Source organism: Etheostoma spectabile, chromosome 9, assembly GCF_008692095.1.
Source record: "Etheostoma spectabile isolate EspeVRDwgs_2016 chromosome 9, UIUC_Espe_1.0, whole genome shotgun sequence".
Taxonomy (NCBI): domain Eukaryota; kingdom Metazoa; phylum Chordata; class Actinopteri; order Perciformes; family Percidae; genus Etheostoma; species Etheostoma spectabile.
In genome coordinates this window covers 17,839,450-17,856,354 of record NC_045741.1, presented here as the reverse complement: position 1 = coordinate 17,856,354, position 16,905 = coordinate 17,839,450, and positions in this window count along the sequence as shown.

Genomic DNA, 16,905 nt, shown 5'->3' with positions numbered 1-16,905 from the left:
AAAAATGAGAGCCTTGCAATTTATCATGCGTCTGATCTCTTGTCAGACGTTATCAGTCTTGTTTGTTATATCTCGCAGAACAATCGGACATCAAATTGGTAACGCTTTCACATTAAGAGACCAAATTAAGAATCAATCAGAAATACGATACTGAGTCTGTCTCTGTGGCGTTGGTGCAGAATTGTCACAACGTAATAAGAAATACCACAGTCCACCATTGTGGTACAGTACCAGCAATATGTCATATATAATACATCGGAAAGGACAATACAAAGCCAAACACAGACAGATGACTTTACTTTGTAGGGAGCACTTACGGGTAAAACTCTAGGTTAATTTTATTCATTTTAGTCCAACCAACAATACCCAAGCTCCCAATATAGATTTATATAATTAATTATATGTACAATCCCATTATTATTATGCTTCTTTAAATTTCGCTTCTCCATTCTAAAAACAAGGCTTTAGCAGTGTAGTTATTTGGCACAGGATCTTAGGGTGAATTTGGCTTTTTGAGTTGTCAATCACAGCTCTAATGAGAAGGGCACGGCAAGGTTGGGATGAGGTTAATAAATGACAAACAAACAAGAGAGAAGGAGGCCCTCTGTTCTGCCATGATACCTGCCTGCTAGGGGGAATCAGGCCCAGATGTGTTATGGGTAACTCCCAGTGGAAGTGGTGACTTTGGGGGTCACGCTGGGGCGGCTTTGTGCGCTCCTCATGGCACACAGCTGTGCTGGCCATCAAGAAACCCCTCACCTTTGACCCTGCGACCCCTTGGTACACGTTCGGTAGGAATGTTGGGTGATTGGCTACTTCGCTCCCCTTTTCATTTCCTGTCGCTTCAGTTTTCACTTACAGCTTCACGAGTCTCCCGACGCCTCCCTGCTCGTGCCTTAAAGGGATTTTCTCAGCTATCAAGGAAGATCCTGCAGCTTAAATATGAATTATGGATGGATTTGAGACTAACAGTAAATCAATAATGTCTGCTCAGGAATGCATTACACTTGTGCTGCTCATTATTCAATAAGCAATAACGGCAACCTAATCTCATTTATTTATGTGTTAGAACATAGTTAACCACTCTGACCCACTTTGATTTTGGAATGAAAGGTCACGTATGGTTCAATATTGTACCACAGATAGATACAATTACATTTCAAGGATTTCCAGTGTGGCAATCTCAGTCATGATCTTGCAAGCAGAGCCACCACAAAAATTTTACTGTTCATAGCTAGACCAAATTACAGCATATTGTATCCCTTGGCACAGTTAGATTCATTAGTCATCCTTATTGTAGTTTTGGCAACTTTACAAAACACATTTGAACTAAGCACAGTAACAAAAGAACTGCAGTAAGTGAAGGCAAGAGGTTAATTTTTATGGTGTTCAAGGACAAAACGTTTGTCTAGTCGTCGCTATGTCACAAATCCTCATACTTGCCTGTTTGTATGAGCTATAATGTTAAGTGTTGAAATCCTTGTTGTGCATCTTTTTTCCAACAAGACACCTCCCCCAATGTTCCAATCTTTTGTCTTTAATCATGAAGCAAACCTGAAATTGAAGCAGAGTGTGCTCAAGAGTTTACTTTGTGTCTGTGTTTTATTGACTTGAGTCCATTTAGTTTGGTTTGAGCAATATTTCTTGGAAGTAGAAAAAGTTATTATTCTGTGAGCTCACCACATTTATTCTCCACCTTGTGAGTGACCCTGGTTCTAAAATCTGACTTGAGTTTGTGCCCCCGTCAGCCCCCATGTTTTTATAAATCCCAACACTAAGCTGGATCCGTACTTGGCACAGCAGTTCAGTTCATGTGAGTGAAATGGAACACATGGTTATGTGTTGAAGAGCCTGGTTGGGGTTTCATAGAGAATCGGATAAATTATGTAGTTTGAATGGAATGTAGCAAGTCACCTTAAAACTCTTCCCTCTGAGATGAAATGAAAAAACTTTTTTCTTTAACAAACCCCTCCTCATTACAAACTGCCCTCCTTTAGGAGAATGAAAGGATGGGGATTTAGACTGCCACAGATGATGGATGGAATGGGTGGTGTAGATGAGGTGAGATGTGAGATGATGTTCACTCACTTTTTTTTTTTGTCTCTTTTGAGGCCAAATTAAGATGAAAGAGAGAGGCATTTAAACTCTTTGCCTTTGAGTTTCATCCCCTCTGAGGCTGGGCTCTGTTGTCTCTCAGATGCCTGGGACAAATCCATTAGCTGTGCCATATCTCAGCTACTGCAGGCGTCACCTTAGTCAGTGTCACTCTGGAGGCAAGTAAGAGGGACGGATAGACAGAGCGTCACAGAAACAGAAAGGTGGCAAGAGCAAGGGAAAAACAAGAACATGCACAAGTTGCTGAAGTTGACGATCAAAAGTAGGATTCACAAATTCCATCATTATTTGGTTGGTATTTAAATTTCAATACCATACTGTGTTTTATGTCTGATTTATTTATTTATTTATTTTTTATCTGGGAAAAGCGCTATATAAATACATTTCACTTACGCACTTATGCACATGATAAAGAAGAAATAAGAGATGTTTTTGGTTAATATGGACTTTTACAGCCTAGTATATGCCACTCTTAGAGTAACGTTGCTTGAAAATCTGTTTGTATAAATATTGTCAATAACCGACGCAATGCCATTTAAGCAAAAAAAAGCAGTTGATTTTGCATTAAATAGAATTGACTCTGCACTGAAACCCTGACAAAAACGAAATGAAATTATTTAAAGTTATGGAAAACTTTGAAGTATTTAAAAGTATCTTTAGTATTTATCTTTAATAAAAGTATTTGAACATAATACTTTGAATCAGTAATTGTTTTTAAATAACAAAGAAGTTTTGCCAGAGCATATTAAGTCTTTAGTCTCTTTAGAAGGCTGTTTAAATGTAAAGCAGATGTAAGCAAATCAACATCACCCTTTTGATTTACTTACCTAAAACCAAACAGGACCTCACACTTACAAGCAGATTAAAAAGTGCAAAATATCGCCACACAGGACAATACATCCTTCTGATACATTTAAAGTTAAAAGGGCACATTCAAATTTTAAGTTTCATAAGTTATTGATTTGACATTTACAGAGGACCAGGGAATTGTGATTCAATTCCTAGGTGCTACACAAAGCTATTAAAGAGTTAATGTCGCCTGTACATTTCTTGTAAATCCACAGCTGTAAAAATGGAAGAGGCTTGTAAGACTATAACAATGCTCTCCACTTAGAAGGAAAAATGAACCCGGTCAGCAGTTACGTTGTTGTTGTACAATGTGACATGATTGTGAACTGCCCTATGCAAGTAAAGCAACACAATTTTTATCAAGTTTAAATAAACCTAACCTTTTTATCCTTGTTCCACCCTATAAGACAGTGTAACAGGTCATTTTGGATTGTTATGGCAGTCCACTGCTATTATGGTAATGGCTGAGACATGTCACAAATGGGAAAACAAAGGGAAATATTGGAGACATCAACAGGAAATTCTCACCACTGAAGTTCATTTTCTCCCCTCTCTTGACTTTTGACAGAATAAGGAAGTTGGTGATAGCAAAGTGGTGAAAGGGTTGGAAGGAATGCATGACAGGGCTGCAGCAGAGACCCACATATAATCAAAGGCTGGGATTGGTGTCTAACTTTTATTACCAGTACAAATTGCTGTATCATTATTTATATTTCCATTCATACTTTGTTGGGGTATCTTTTGATATTGTGATTACACGTCAATATTTTTATATTGGTGACACATAAAAGCACAAGCATCTACTTGAATATAGTAGAAAACTCTTTGGGGCTTAGGGAAGCACTATGTATGGATATATTCTTATAATTTAATAAGAAATCACACGGATAGATATGCACAAATTGTTACGTAATACTGCTAGTAATGCATGTGCATTATTGACACAAGCACGATGCACACACTGTGATTGTTAACCTGATGATCCTAAAACAAAATGAAATTTAAAAAAACTGCCAAATAGCACTTGCATGCAATCATTTGTATTGTATTCAGGTAGTGTAGTGTACCAGATGTTTGCCTCAAGTAGCCCAACCAACAGCCCTGATGTAGTAAACTCTAAGCAGATTAAAACAAACATTACATTTCTGCTTGACCTAGGTGTGAGCTGGCTTGAATGGACAGATCTCTCATAAAAAGCTACACTGTCTGTACAGAAAACAGGATTTTGTACACCTATCTGACTTTGTTATTGTGGTTAGCTCCATGGCAGTTACAGACAGATGGAGAGATAATATTTTAACTACGTAATAGCTTTATAGTTGGCAGTTGTATTATTGTCTTTGTACGTGAAACTGCTGCTTTTCATTGCGGGAATCCCAGCTTTATCAAACACACCTTGTCAGCTAGTCATTTTAAAGACAACATGAACAATGGTTTGAGACACCTTCAATTATAACTTTGTAGAATAAATTGAGTTAAACAGGCCCCTGGGAAATTCTACTTCATTGGAACATACAGGAGGAAAATAATCCTTGATGAACAGTTAATTTGTCATATCTAACAATTTCCCACTGGCGCCTTGACTGGTGAGTTACCGCATCTGCTCAATGGGATATGTAATTTTCTAAGCCTATTTTCTTCACAATTATATGGTGTATATCTGTTCATGAATTCCGATATTTAGTTGGATACAATTACTGAATCCATTTTATTTCATGGTTTTCCATTGAACTAAAACAGTTTTAGTCAAGAATAACTGATTGTCATCTACTTTGCCATCCTTTGATCTGAGGGTGAGAGGTCAGACTTGGGTTGTGGACACAATAACAACTTTTTTTTACACCTTTACTTTCAAAGGGCTGTGTTTTTAATTCCTCTCTCCGTGAAATCTAATCAGGTTGACCTGAAAGAGACCTCTGGGTTTAGTCTTAATAAATCTACTGCTTAAACGATTGAAACTGAAAACGGTAATATGTTGTCAACTTAGACCGTTGGTAATAGAGAGTTCGCGGCATCCCATGATGGCTGGAATGATTACATACTTTTCTTCAATTTATTTTAATTCATTGTACATACATGCCATTGGCAGACCAGTCTGTGAAAGTAGGGAGAGTTCATTTTCTGTCATCATTTTAATAGAAGCAGTCCGATGGAGTTACCAGAGTCGCCATAATCAGGAAGAAATTCAATTATTTAACATCTGTCATCAAAACGTTCTTGTTGAGCATTTATGCAGACGGAAATTGTAACATGAAAGAATGCTATGATTTGCAAAAAGGCCTTTTTCTCAGTCCAATTTCTTACATCTTACAACATTAAAATATCTTCAAGGGAATAGCCAACAAAGTATTAGCAACATTTCTCATGATTGTTTTTGCAATCTTTCCAAACCTTAAATGGTTTTTCTTCTCATTGCTTATGAGAAAAAAGAAAGAAAGAGGTCATTAAGTGTAGAAACACCGTGTCTACTAGAACAATACGATTCCTTTCCTCAAACCAATGATTTCATTCTGCCACCCTTCTGTACTGACAATGTTTCCACTGTGTGTTTCCTCAGACAAAAAGGCTCATGTTTCATTCAGAGGTACTGTATCTGCCGACATGGTCCTCTGCATTACCCTCGCTCATCTATCCACAAGCGTGTACATTGCTATGTCAGATACTGTAACTGCACATTTATGTATGCTCTATATCCTGTCACTGATAAGGATTTTAGTTTGAGCATCGCAACATTGATTGTTATCTCTGGTGCCATAACTCTGGTGTCCGGTGTTTTCTTTTTCGAGAGCAGGTCTGATACGGTGTGTTGAGGTAATCACAATACAACCATTCCAGTGATTGATACTTCCTCAAAGCCTTATGGGATGCCGTGTTTTTACAGGAGGAAAAGGGTGAACAGTTTTGTTTCTCCAAATGAAAAACAAATGGAGCTGGATGGAAAATTGTACAAGGATGGAAAGGGATCACTACTTTTGTGGTTCCATGTCAACCACAAGGTCGCATACCAGAAATCAGGATCCCCCTCACTGGACTGAGCGTTTTCTTTCGATGGCAGCACATTTTAGTCCTGTCAGTGTTGCCACAATCATGGAAATTGGCCTAAAAAATGCTTCAGTGGCTCCCACTGGCAAGTGCCACCCTCCACATTCTCTGTGCCATAAAGTCACCTTTGCAAGACATTTCTACCTTTTTAGTTTTTTTTAATTTGGAGTACAAACAGTCAAGCCAGGAAGCTTAAAGAAAACATGTATATGACAAACCCTAATTCAACAATGCCTTGTAGCATAATGTGACTTTGGGTTAAAACCTAACCACAATAGCATGCAGTAGTATGGCATTTTACATTGTACCCCAGAGACGTTAGACCAATTACCTCGTTAAGTAATGTGTCTCCTTAACTGATTGGTCTGGAGAGAGCGAGAGAGAGAGTCAGACAGAGAGAAAGTCAGAAAGAGAGAGAGAGAGAGTCAGAAAGAGAGAGGCAGGGGGCTAGAGCGAGGGAACGTGACTGTTGTGTTGTTTAATGAGTAAGCTATGGGCTCTTTTCAAAGTATCCAAAACAGCATTTAATAGCTACCAGATGGCTGAGGGAATATATAGTGAAGGAAGTTGATTACCTCTAAGCGTTTTCTCTTAATTGTACTGAAGCTGTGATATACTTAATACCACAAATGCAGTATTCCTTTACAACATATTCTAAAGTGGGAGTTTAGCAGCAGTAAAGAGTGCCATCAGCTACTTCATATGAGCTCATGATTTATTGAAAGAAATAACGGAATATGGCACACGCAAGCTTGTAGTCTTTTAAAATCGGAGCAATAATGTTCTTTGAATAATAACTTAACCATCAGTGAATGAACATGCTAATATTTTAATACATTGCATCATTTTGGTTCTAAATTGCAGGTAAAACCTTCTCAAACTCCATCATAACTTCTTTGTCTTCTTAATATGCAGAGTAATGGAGGTGAGGGTGAGGGTTTTTCATCACAGCGCTTTGTGAAAGTGTTGAAGCATTGACAGTATAAAGCGATAATTTCCCCTTCCTCAGGAGTGTATGCCAGTGTGTCGGGGCAGCTGGGGTCAGGGCCTGTGTGAGCCAATGACAGGACTCGGAGGGATGAGGTCATAAGTCAGAAATGGCTGGAGGATCTCTTGGGTGTACCATATATGTCATCAGGGGTCCTGTAAACCCAACACTTTGCTGATAGATCGCCACTCTTGCAGATAAATTATTTTAAAGGAAGTGCTGAGTCGCTGACGGAGACCCTGCAACATAGCTGACACATCTTCTCAACGAAAGCGTCCGCAGCTGAGCAACGGAGGCTACCATGTAGGACATACTTTTTGCAATCTCTGGGGATACTCAGTTCAAGCATTTTAAATCTTGCCCCGCCATGACTGATTTTATCAGACACGTGGACCTTCTAAACTGTATTAAATTACCCAGAGTGCTCGCCTCCTTGTCTCGTCACAGCAACTGCTATGTGGCGCTCCAATTGCTCCTGGCTGCCAGGTTGGCGGTGTCAAGGAGTCTGCCCTGCACCTCGTTTTGCAAACACAAGTCAATTACCCCAATTAATCTGGCGGGAGAATGGAATGGAGATGGAGATTGTTTTGCTTGAGTCCAAATAAACGCAGTCTCCTTCCCTTTAACATTTGCACACATTGCTGTTATTGAGTACAGGCTGCTGCATTTCTGGCATTTTAGCAGGATAAATGTGCACATTAGGTAGATCGAGATCATGTTGTGCATTACATGCTGGAAAGATATGTACAAAGCTTGTTTAGACTCTCAGTCTCAAGCTCTCTTCTGGCATTATCAAATGCAGACAAAGTGAATGGGTAAAAGACAGACTTCCAGACTGACTTGGTTACAGATGGAGAGGATCATATCTTCAAAGGGACAGAAATAAAATTTGGTTTGGTGCAGAGCACTTTTACGAGAATGGCGTGTTTTAAATCATCTTCCACGTAAGAAGAGCAAAAGAATCTAGCACTGTAAAAATATACATTAAAAAAATTGACAGAAGATGAATGATGGAGATATGAAGCATGCTGTAGAGAAACATTTCTTGGGTCTTGGTGCTCAGGTGGTGTGACGGTTTTGAGCGTTTCACTGGTTGCATTTCCACTGTGCCGTGCACTGTCCCAATGAAAACCAGGACCCCGTTAGGCCATTTGGACTTTGTCTGTGTCAGCCATCGTAAGGTGACCAGCTGGTGGTTTATTAGCCAGGGCAATCTGTTGACCGTTCTCGTTAAACTCCTGAACCTTTCTTGTAGCCCCATACCTGCTCCAGCAAAAATCTGCAGTTGACAATGAACCCAAATTTGCTGATCCCGAGCACAGACCATGTGGCAACAATGATAAACCCGTAGAGAGATGGATCAAAGCTTCCCATGACCAGGAGTGTATGTTCTAAGCTTTGAGTTATTTTTAATATGCGCTATTCAGAATATGAGGTCTGCATGCATGTGAATAACTACAAAAGCAGAGTTGAGCTTTGACATTCATAAAATATTTACTTTATTGTACTGCATTTTTAGAGGGGTTGCTCTTCCTTAAAGCCATTACTCATGTATTATTGAACTGGGTGAAGACATTTGTCAGCAAGCTGTGACTTGATATTCTCTCACTGTGTTTGCTTACTCACATTTCAACAGTAGTGTAATGCCACAAAACATGCTCTTTTGTAATGTTTTCCAAAGTACTGGATCATCTATCAAAGTATAGATTAAATAAAATCATACATATTACAAAAGGCGTCCTTGAAAAAACCTCTGCTGATTAATAATAATGGTCAATGCAGCAGCTAGAGCACGATTTCACAGTACATCACTTTGTGTTAGAATTATTCTCATCCACTGACACCCTCCTGAGTTCTCTGGGTTGGGATAAAAAAATCTAAAGATCCCTGATAAAGAGATCTGGGAAATAAAACTCCAATTCGTAACCTTTGCTCTCCTTCTCTGCACTGAACTCTCTTGCCTTCTGAGAAAAGTCCCACCAGTTTCCTCAGCTGTTCCTGGGTTTCTAGCCATCCGATTAGCTGATCCGGCAAGCTCATTCCTGCCTCCCCTACTCTCTGACCTTTGCGCTTCAGCGTAATTGCCTCAGAATTTGATGGACCAGTGTCTCTAAAGCAGATGATGTCTCACTACAGCTTGTGATAACAGCTAGAAGTCCTCCTCCCTGACCACCACAAAACCGTTTTCAAGAACACGTTAACGTTGGTGGTAAAGGAAGTAGCCACCTGCTAAGGAAATAAAGTCTCCGTTACTCAGCCCCACAAAACTCTGGTTTTCATTTCCACTTGGGGGATAACTTCAGGCTTTCCATCATGCACCTTTTAGCAGCACTTATGGTGCATAGTTACTGTATGTGGCCTGTCATGTGCATATTTCTGCTTAATACAGATGTCAAAATACATGTCCTTCTTGTTGTGATCAAAAACATAAGAAACTCTGCAATCCATTTTTAGTGCCTGTCTTTGTTTTTCGCCGGTTGAAGCCTTGCCAAGCCAAAAGATCCCTTCCAGCCTTCTGTGCAGTACCAAATGTACTTCCATCAAACGTGATGTCCATAATTACATTTAAGTGACAATAATTAGGTAATTAGCAAGATAATGGAACAAAATATAGGTTTATGAATTTGGTCACATACATTCTGATACAAAGCATGAGCTGGCAGAGTAGCAAAAAGCCAAAAAATGTCTACAAAGTAGGAAACACATGTTTGCAGGGACTGGGATTTGATCCAACTTAAAACATTTCCTTGAAGGTGAAAGAAAATGCATCATCCCAGACATCCAATCTTCAGCAGCAGAACTTACTTTGTCAGAGAGCAGAAAGTTAGTTTGTAAGGCAGTGAACAGAGATAGACATACAGGTTGATTGATGCACAGTCGCTAAGCCATGCACGTGCAGAAAGGAGTTTACCCTGTCTGGCTCCTGGGCTGCCCCTGAGCCCCGGTGGTGACGGACAGGACATTGGATGATAGATGAAGATGTACGACTGCAGATGGACCATCAGATTAGTGGTTTGTTATATCTAATGTTATGGTGTAATCAATCCCACTCATCCCCTGTCTGTTCCCCACTTGACTGTGGATCTGCTATCTCTGAATGTCTGGCCCCAATGACGTCCAGGCACACACGCTAAACTAGAGGACTATGCAATCATAGAGCAGCGCCATTATATTCCTTCTTTTCATCTCAATCTTAACTCTCGATGCAGTAATAGAAGACAGTCTTTAAGGTTTTGCTGGTTCGTCACACATCTTTAGGCGATTATTTTCTTTTTTCTTTTTTCTAAATGGGACGTGATACATTTTAGGATTTCACATATCACCAAAGCGCTTTAAAGTCTTGCCAGTTCTGCCATTTCCCTCATGGAGATGAGCTAATTGCTATTGGTACCGTTATAGTGTGCAGGACACAACAGCATTTAGATTTAAAAAGTCAAATGTGTGAGGCACATGTTGAGATAATTTTTGGAGCCAGACAAGACTGGAAAACAGCCCCAGCCACCTACATAAATACATCCACAAGATACAGCATGGCTGCAATCACAACGTGGGCGTAAACACCCAGATAAACCCAAAATTAATTAAAATTTGAGAGCTTAAGTATCTGGTCTTAAAACTTCTCTATCCCTTCACAAGCCCAAACAACAACAACAACATCAAACTGCCTCTGAGAAAGTTTAACTCATTCCCTGATAAATCTTTATGTGATATGTATGTACATTTGTATCTGTGTTGTTTTCACGATTCACAAAATTGAAACCTGAGTATGTTCACTGGTCTAACTTGAAGTGATATAGGGCTCTTCACTGCATAAGCAAAAGCTCCAGGAATTGTTATCCTCATCCAGAAAATTCCCCTTGTCAGCATTTGAAATACACAAAGTCTGACAAATTCATGCTTTTTGCAAGATGAGTCGCTTCTGCCTTCCTAAAGACGTGAGAAATGCACTCGGAAAACATGCTAGTAAGCTCAGCCAATTAGCGTCTGTTTTCCAGACTCGGAGCTATGCCTTTGACTCTGTCAGAGTTGTGGTTGCATAGTGCTGCAGTCCTACATCTGGCAGCCATGACAGGTAAAAGGAGAATAAAGCACTATTCCACCATCAGCACTAATGGGAATAAATGGCTTACCTGAGCCAGCTAACAGCAAACCACATCCTGCTGAGAACACCCAAAGGTTCCCCGTCAATCCTGCGTCTTAAACGGGCCTTTCAGTGAAGAAAAGAATGTCTTAAGGCAAATTGAAATGTTTGCGTTATGAAAATAACTTTCTTTGCTAAGTTGGCAGAAATGGAGAGAAGAAAAGAGAAGCACCTTTTACATGAGCTAATTCTCTCTGCTGGGGTTTGACAGATATGGTTGACAGTGTGACATAGCTTTTAGATGTGAGCCAGTCTTTCCTGGCATGACTTCTGGGGAATCTGGTCAAAGCGGGCAACGTCTTTGACTTAACTCATCCCAGTTATTTTAAGTGAGATTAGCACAAGTACCAGTGTTAATTAATATCACATGGAAGGGAAATTCAGTCATTGGGGGTTTGGAAGTGCCAATCTAAGGTGATGACAATGTGAAACATCTTGCAGTATTTTGTGGTGTAGGAAAACTCCTTGCAAACAATTCTGCTCATGACCTAAGCTGAATGATTAGGTTTTCTCCTCTTTAGAAAAATTCCACTGAAGAACAAAAGCAAAGTAAGGGAGAAAAGAGAAGCGCTCCTATGGTGCACACTCAATTTGCTTCCTCTCATTTATCAGCAAATGCTTCACCTCTGATCAACTCGGAACTTTCATTTCATTTTCATTCCAACCTGTGAAAACTGCTGTCTGTGAAAGATATTTCAGAAGGCCTGTTAGAATAGCTAAATTGGTTCATGAGATGATGTGTGCTGTATAAATTAAATTTGGTGTAATTACAGTATAGTGGACATTATATCACTTCTTACTTTAATTGCCTGAGCTCTGAGTGTTCTTTTAAAACACACTTGGTTGCCCATCCTTCTCCCTTTAGAAATACCACTAGGATCCCTCTCTTGCGGTTACCAGAGCAAATTATTGTCTCATAATTATAATCCCCCCCCCCCCCAATGGTTTATGCATTTAAAGACCAATACAGTTTTGTAGCCTCACAGCTAAATGCTGCATAATCATGTCTATGGATGCATACAAGCTTGAGCTTGAGTTTTATAATAAAAAATAAATACATCAGAAAATAAAATGGCAAGCTTTCCTATTCTCTATGCATTCATAATTTAAAATCGCTGGACACAGTGGATGGATATTAAGTTGTTGAAACTCTTGCTCATTTGCTTTTTTTAATAAAAGAAATCTAAGTATTATTGTCTTACAAAGGCAATGTATACATACTTACTTAAGTTAAGTAAATGAAAATGTTAATAAGACTATGTTTGCAGCCTTCCAAAAGAGACAACTGTAGGGGATGACCTCAAGTGAAAAAATCTTTTTATTTATTTAATTAAATTCTAGAGGAGCAGAATCTTATTCAGTCTTTCAAGATTCTCACATTCATTCAAAACAAGCGGCTTTCTGTACAAAACTGAACTAAACAAGTGGATTTATTTAATTATAATTACAATAATTACTTATATAATATCATAAAAACCAGGTACACTTGACCAGCATTAACAGTAAAATACTTAAATATGAATGCATTGGTAATACATTGTATGTTATTGAAATGCTCTGAAAGGGGCCATTCTGCATATTGAGTACTTTTACTTTGATACTTCAAGTGCATTTTACTGGTAATACTTCTTTACCTTTTTCTTAAGTATTTTTTTGAATGCAGGACTTTTACTTGTAATGGAGTATTTCACATTGTGCTATTGCTACTTTGTAAGTAAAGGATCCAAGTACTTCTTACACATCTGGACATCTGTATGAAACAACACACATTACAGCACAAGTTTATTCCTTTTTTTTAGCCTGAATAGATCCAACTTGTACTCATACAAATGTCCCTTATGTAATTAATTAATGCGCTGAAATCCTCAAACAAGTTAATTGAATATTTTAGTAGATCACACTTTCTTGGCAGGTGTTCACTGCAAAGTTAAAAACAAAAACACACACTGATGAACTCAACCTCTGGATGTTTTAAGTCCAATTCTGACCAAACTAATTCATCTAATTCATTATATTATATACTTATCAAGACACAAACTACAAATGGGTCTTGAACGAGGAAAATGGAGATGGAAGCAGAGTTGGTCTTGTTTACCAAATGTTAAGAAATGCAAAATGAGATAGAAATGAGAGCGCAAAGGATTTATATCAAACATGCCCCCACACCCTACCCTCCAGCCTTACGCTGTATGTCCTCCGTTAGCTTCAATGATCAAATCCACATGTGAGAGCTTTGGAAGAAGTTAAGGGAGGATATACTGGGGAAACAATGGAGGAAATAAAGAGATGATAAATAAAGAGATGAAGGGAGATTGGTTTTGGAGAGATACTGGTGTGTGAGTGTGTCTCATTAGAGGAGGGGGTGGAGTGCGATAGGGGGAAAGATTTGGAAGAGGAGTTAAAAAAGTATGGGAGGCGAGAGAGAGAAAAATGGGTGTGTAACAGGGGAAGTCTGAGAGGAATGAGTGTTGAAAATAGGAAGAGAGAGAGAAAGTGCTTGACAGGAGAGAGGGGGAGCTGGAGGACTATAGCTAAGGCAATATTCACACTGCAGCTCAAAGTGTCCTAGTTCTGATCTCCCTTCTTTTACGTCTGAAAGAAAACCGATCTGATATTTTCTTTTGTAGTTGTAAGGGAAAGAAACCAGCCTTAATGCACAAAGATTAGAATTAGAAAGCTGTGGAACACTTCAGTCTTTAGGCACACAAAGCAATGAGTCACGAGTCACTACTCATTCAGCAATAGAGAATAAGCCGCAGGAAGTCCACTATATAAGGTAAAGCCTGGCAAAGAAGAAAATATGATACTGTACAGCTCAACAGACGTACAGGTTCTAGGCTAATCAATTCACACAAAACATACATATATGGGGCGCCTGGGCAGCTCACCTGGTTGAGCGTGGGCCCAATGTACATTTTTTTCTTTGAATGCTTGAATTTGTGGCTTTTCTTCATCAAAAATGATCACAAATTGAATGTCTTTGGTTAACATACAATTGAAGGAGTCATCTTGGGTACAATAAATTGTGAACATTTTGATAATTATTCTTATTTATAGACTAAATAATCAAGAAAGAAATCAGCAGTTTAAAGGGCAATGAAAATAAATGTTAGTTGCAACTCTTGAAAGAGAAAATTAGTGCATCACCATGTAGGGATACCGTATCAGTTGTAGCTGTATCAGTTATAGTCAATAATTAACCTCAGTTCCATATTTGGCTTGAATTTGTTGGTTTCGAATTTAGAGAATGCATCATGTTTGCCATGCAGAGCAGTTTAAAACTACCTCTTGGAGAAGAACACACAACTTACCATCACCAAGGAGTGCAGATTATAATTCTGTAAAAGGCCATTTAACTGTGTCAATTACATCTTGAATGCACAGGCTGTAAACGACTGAAACAAAAATGCGCTTTGGGTGTTTGGAAAGTCTCCAGGCATCCAGGCATAAGACTGAGCATGGCAAGTGCAGAGACTGAAGGGTTGTGTGCACTGTATAAAGGCTTGTGAAATGTAGCTGAGATGAGTGGTTTCAATTAGCCTTTCTTTACTACAGACAAGCACATATCCCTTAGACTGTGGATAACTTGTTTTTCTTTCAAAGTTCCATGTAACTGTAAAGTGCTCCAGTGTCTCCATAAAACTCATTCAATTTTATTAGTGAGATGTAAGCACTGATCGGTCCTAACATTACATACCATTTCTTTTTACTCAAGTGGCATTTGGAGACTATTGCCAGGTGTAAACGCACTTGCACTTAGACTTTTTCATACCAGGTGGCAATAGGGTCACACAGATGGCACATCATTACGTATTCTTACTCTACGTGCATGTACCATTGATAATCATCACTTTTTCCTACTGGTGTTTATTATAGCTTATATTAGATAAACAAAGGTAATACATTATCATCAATTTAGAACTTAATTGTAATACCTTTGTGGTGTGAACGGAGACTGTGACATGGCTGTATGATGATGATGATGATGATGATGATGATGATGATGATGATGATGATGATGTTGATGTACAAAGAATGTACGGTGATAGGAACAGTAAAATGAGTCAAAGAGCCTTGTTCACCAGGCTCTACATCAATTCGAAAAAAAGGTCTGGTTTTTATAGGCTCCAAAAACAATCTTCTAATATCACAAAGTATCCACAGAAATAATTCCTTATGCTGGTAGATAGTAGATAATAGACTTATCCATTACAACAGGCCACAGTGAGGGAGTTTCATCCCCCGCAAGAGTGCATCTGGAAGTTTAGCCTTTGCTTGGTCATATTTTGAAAGATACAAATGAGTACAGTGTTTGGTTTTTGATAAGCAGTCTCTCTCTCTTATCATGTCCTTTTTCCTGGACGGGTGGGATATACTGGAGATGATGGATCACAGTTAATTTAAGTTTAAGAGGACGTCAGGATTAATGAAATCTCGCCCACCTCTGAGTGAGCATCCATAATTTGTCAGTGTTGTGCTACACTAATTTACTGATAAAGATTTCCAGGGCAGAGTAATCAACTGCATGTGATCCAACATTCAAACCCCGACTTGCTATGCTATCCCTGCTTCTTTTTATAATAGTTAGAACTTTATTTATTGAGTGACTTCCAAAATAACACAATTTAGTTGTCAGTACAATCTATCAGAGCTTTTGTTTCTCATACAGTATATTGGTTCAGATTAAGATAAAAGTCCTGTGCACCCTCTTTCTAGCTGGTGGTTGAAATTGCTGAAACAGACTGACATTAGATGGCTCGTGAAAATGACCTCTTAGGTGTTGTGATTTTGTGGGAGAGTCTGGATCACTTAGCGCTAATCCATCTGAGAGTCATCTGTGCTTTTCTCCCACTCACCTTTGACCTATCTCAGCTCTCTGGTCCAAAATCCATTGCCGGTGAGGAGCTGGGGAGGGGCGTATGGGGGGTAGGGTTGGAGAGAGAGGGAACATTTTCCTCTGGATGTTTCCTGTGGTTCGGAGTGTTCGTAAACGTTTCCAAGCCTCAAGGTCTCGCGGGGCTTTCTCGGCAAACACTGGAGGGCAAGCACATTATTTCTTTCTGACTGACCACTAAACGAGAAAGGGGCGATCCTTAACCAAACTAATAGCTACCAGAGGGGATGTCAAATACTGTGAGAAACAAAGTCAAAGAGCACTGACATCACTTTAGCATCCCAGGAAGCAGGAGCATTGCAGTTACAAAGACAATCGCCTCTGTAAAATCAGTCTTTTGTCACAATGTTTGTCAATTTGGCATGTTTGAATTTGGTTTTGAAGGACAAGGGCACTGGGAAACTGAAGCCGTGGCTGACCCACCACAAAGCGGTCTTAAATGTTTTCAGAGGGGGCTTTAGTGGCGGAAAAAAGGGACAGGAAGATAATTGAGTGGTAAGCATAGCTGAATAGTTTGCAATGGGCCCAGGGGCTTTTAAATTAAGACCCGCTTTGACACTTTAGAGGGAGGCCAGGCCAGTTGTGTGAGATGAGATCCTGTCTAGGGCCACATCAGGCAGGAAAGGGGAGCAGGGAGGTCGGTATGTTGGGGCGAGGGAGAGTGGCACCCCCACTCCTCTTCTTTGCCGTGCATGGAGAGGGAAAGCAATGCGGATTTGGGAAAGTATTGGTAAGGGCTGGGGAAGGAAAGGGGGGTTAAGAATCCACAGTGCAGAGCGACACAGGACAACGTCTCCATTTAGTGCAGCCAAAAAAACAGCTGCTTCTAAATGTTCCCCCACAGTAAGCCCTGGAGAAAATGCCCCATGAAAAAGC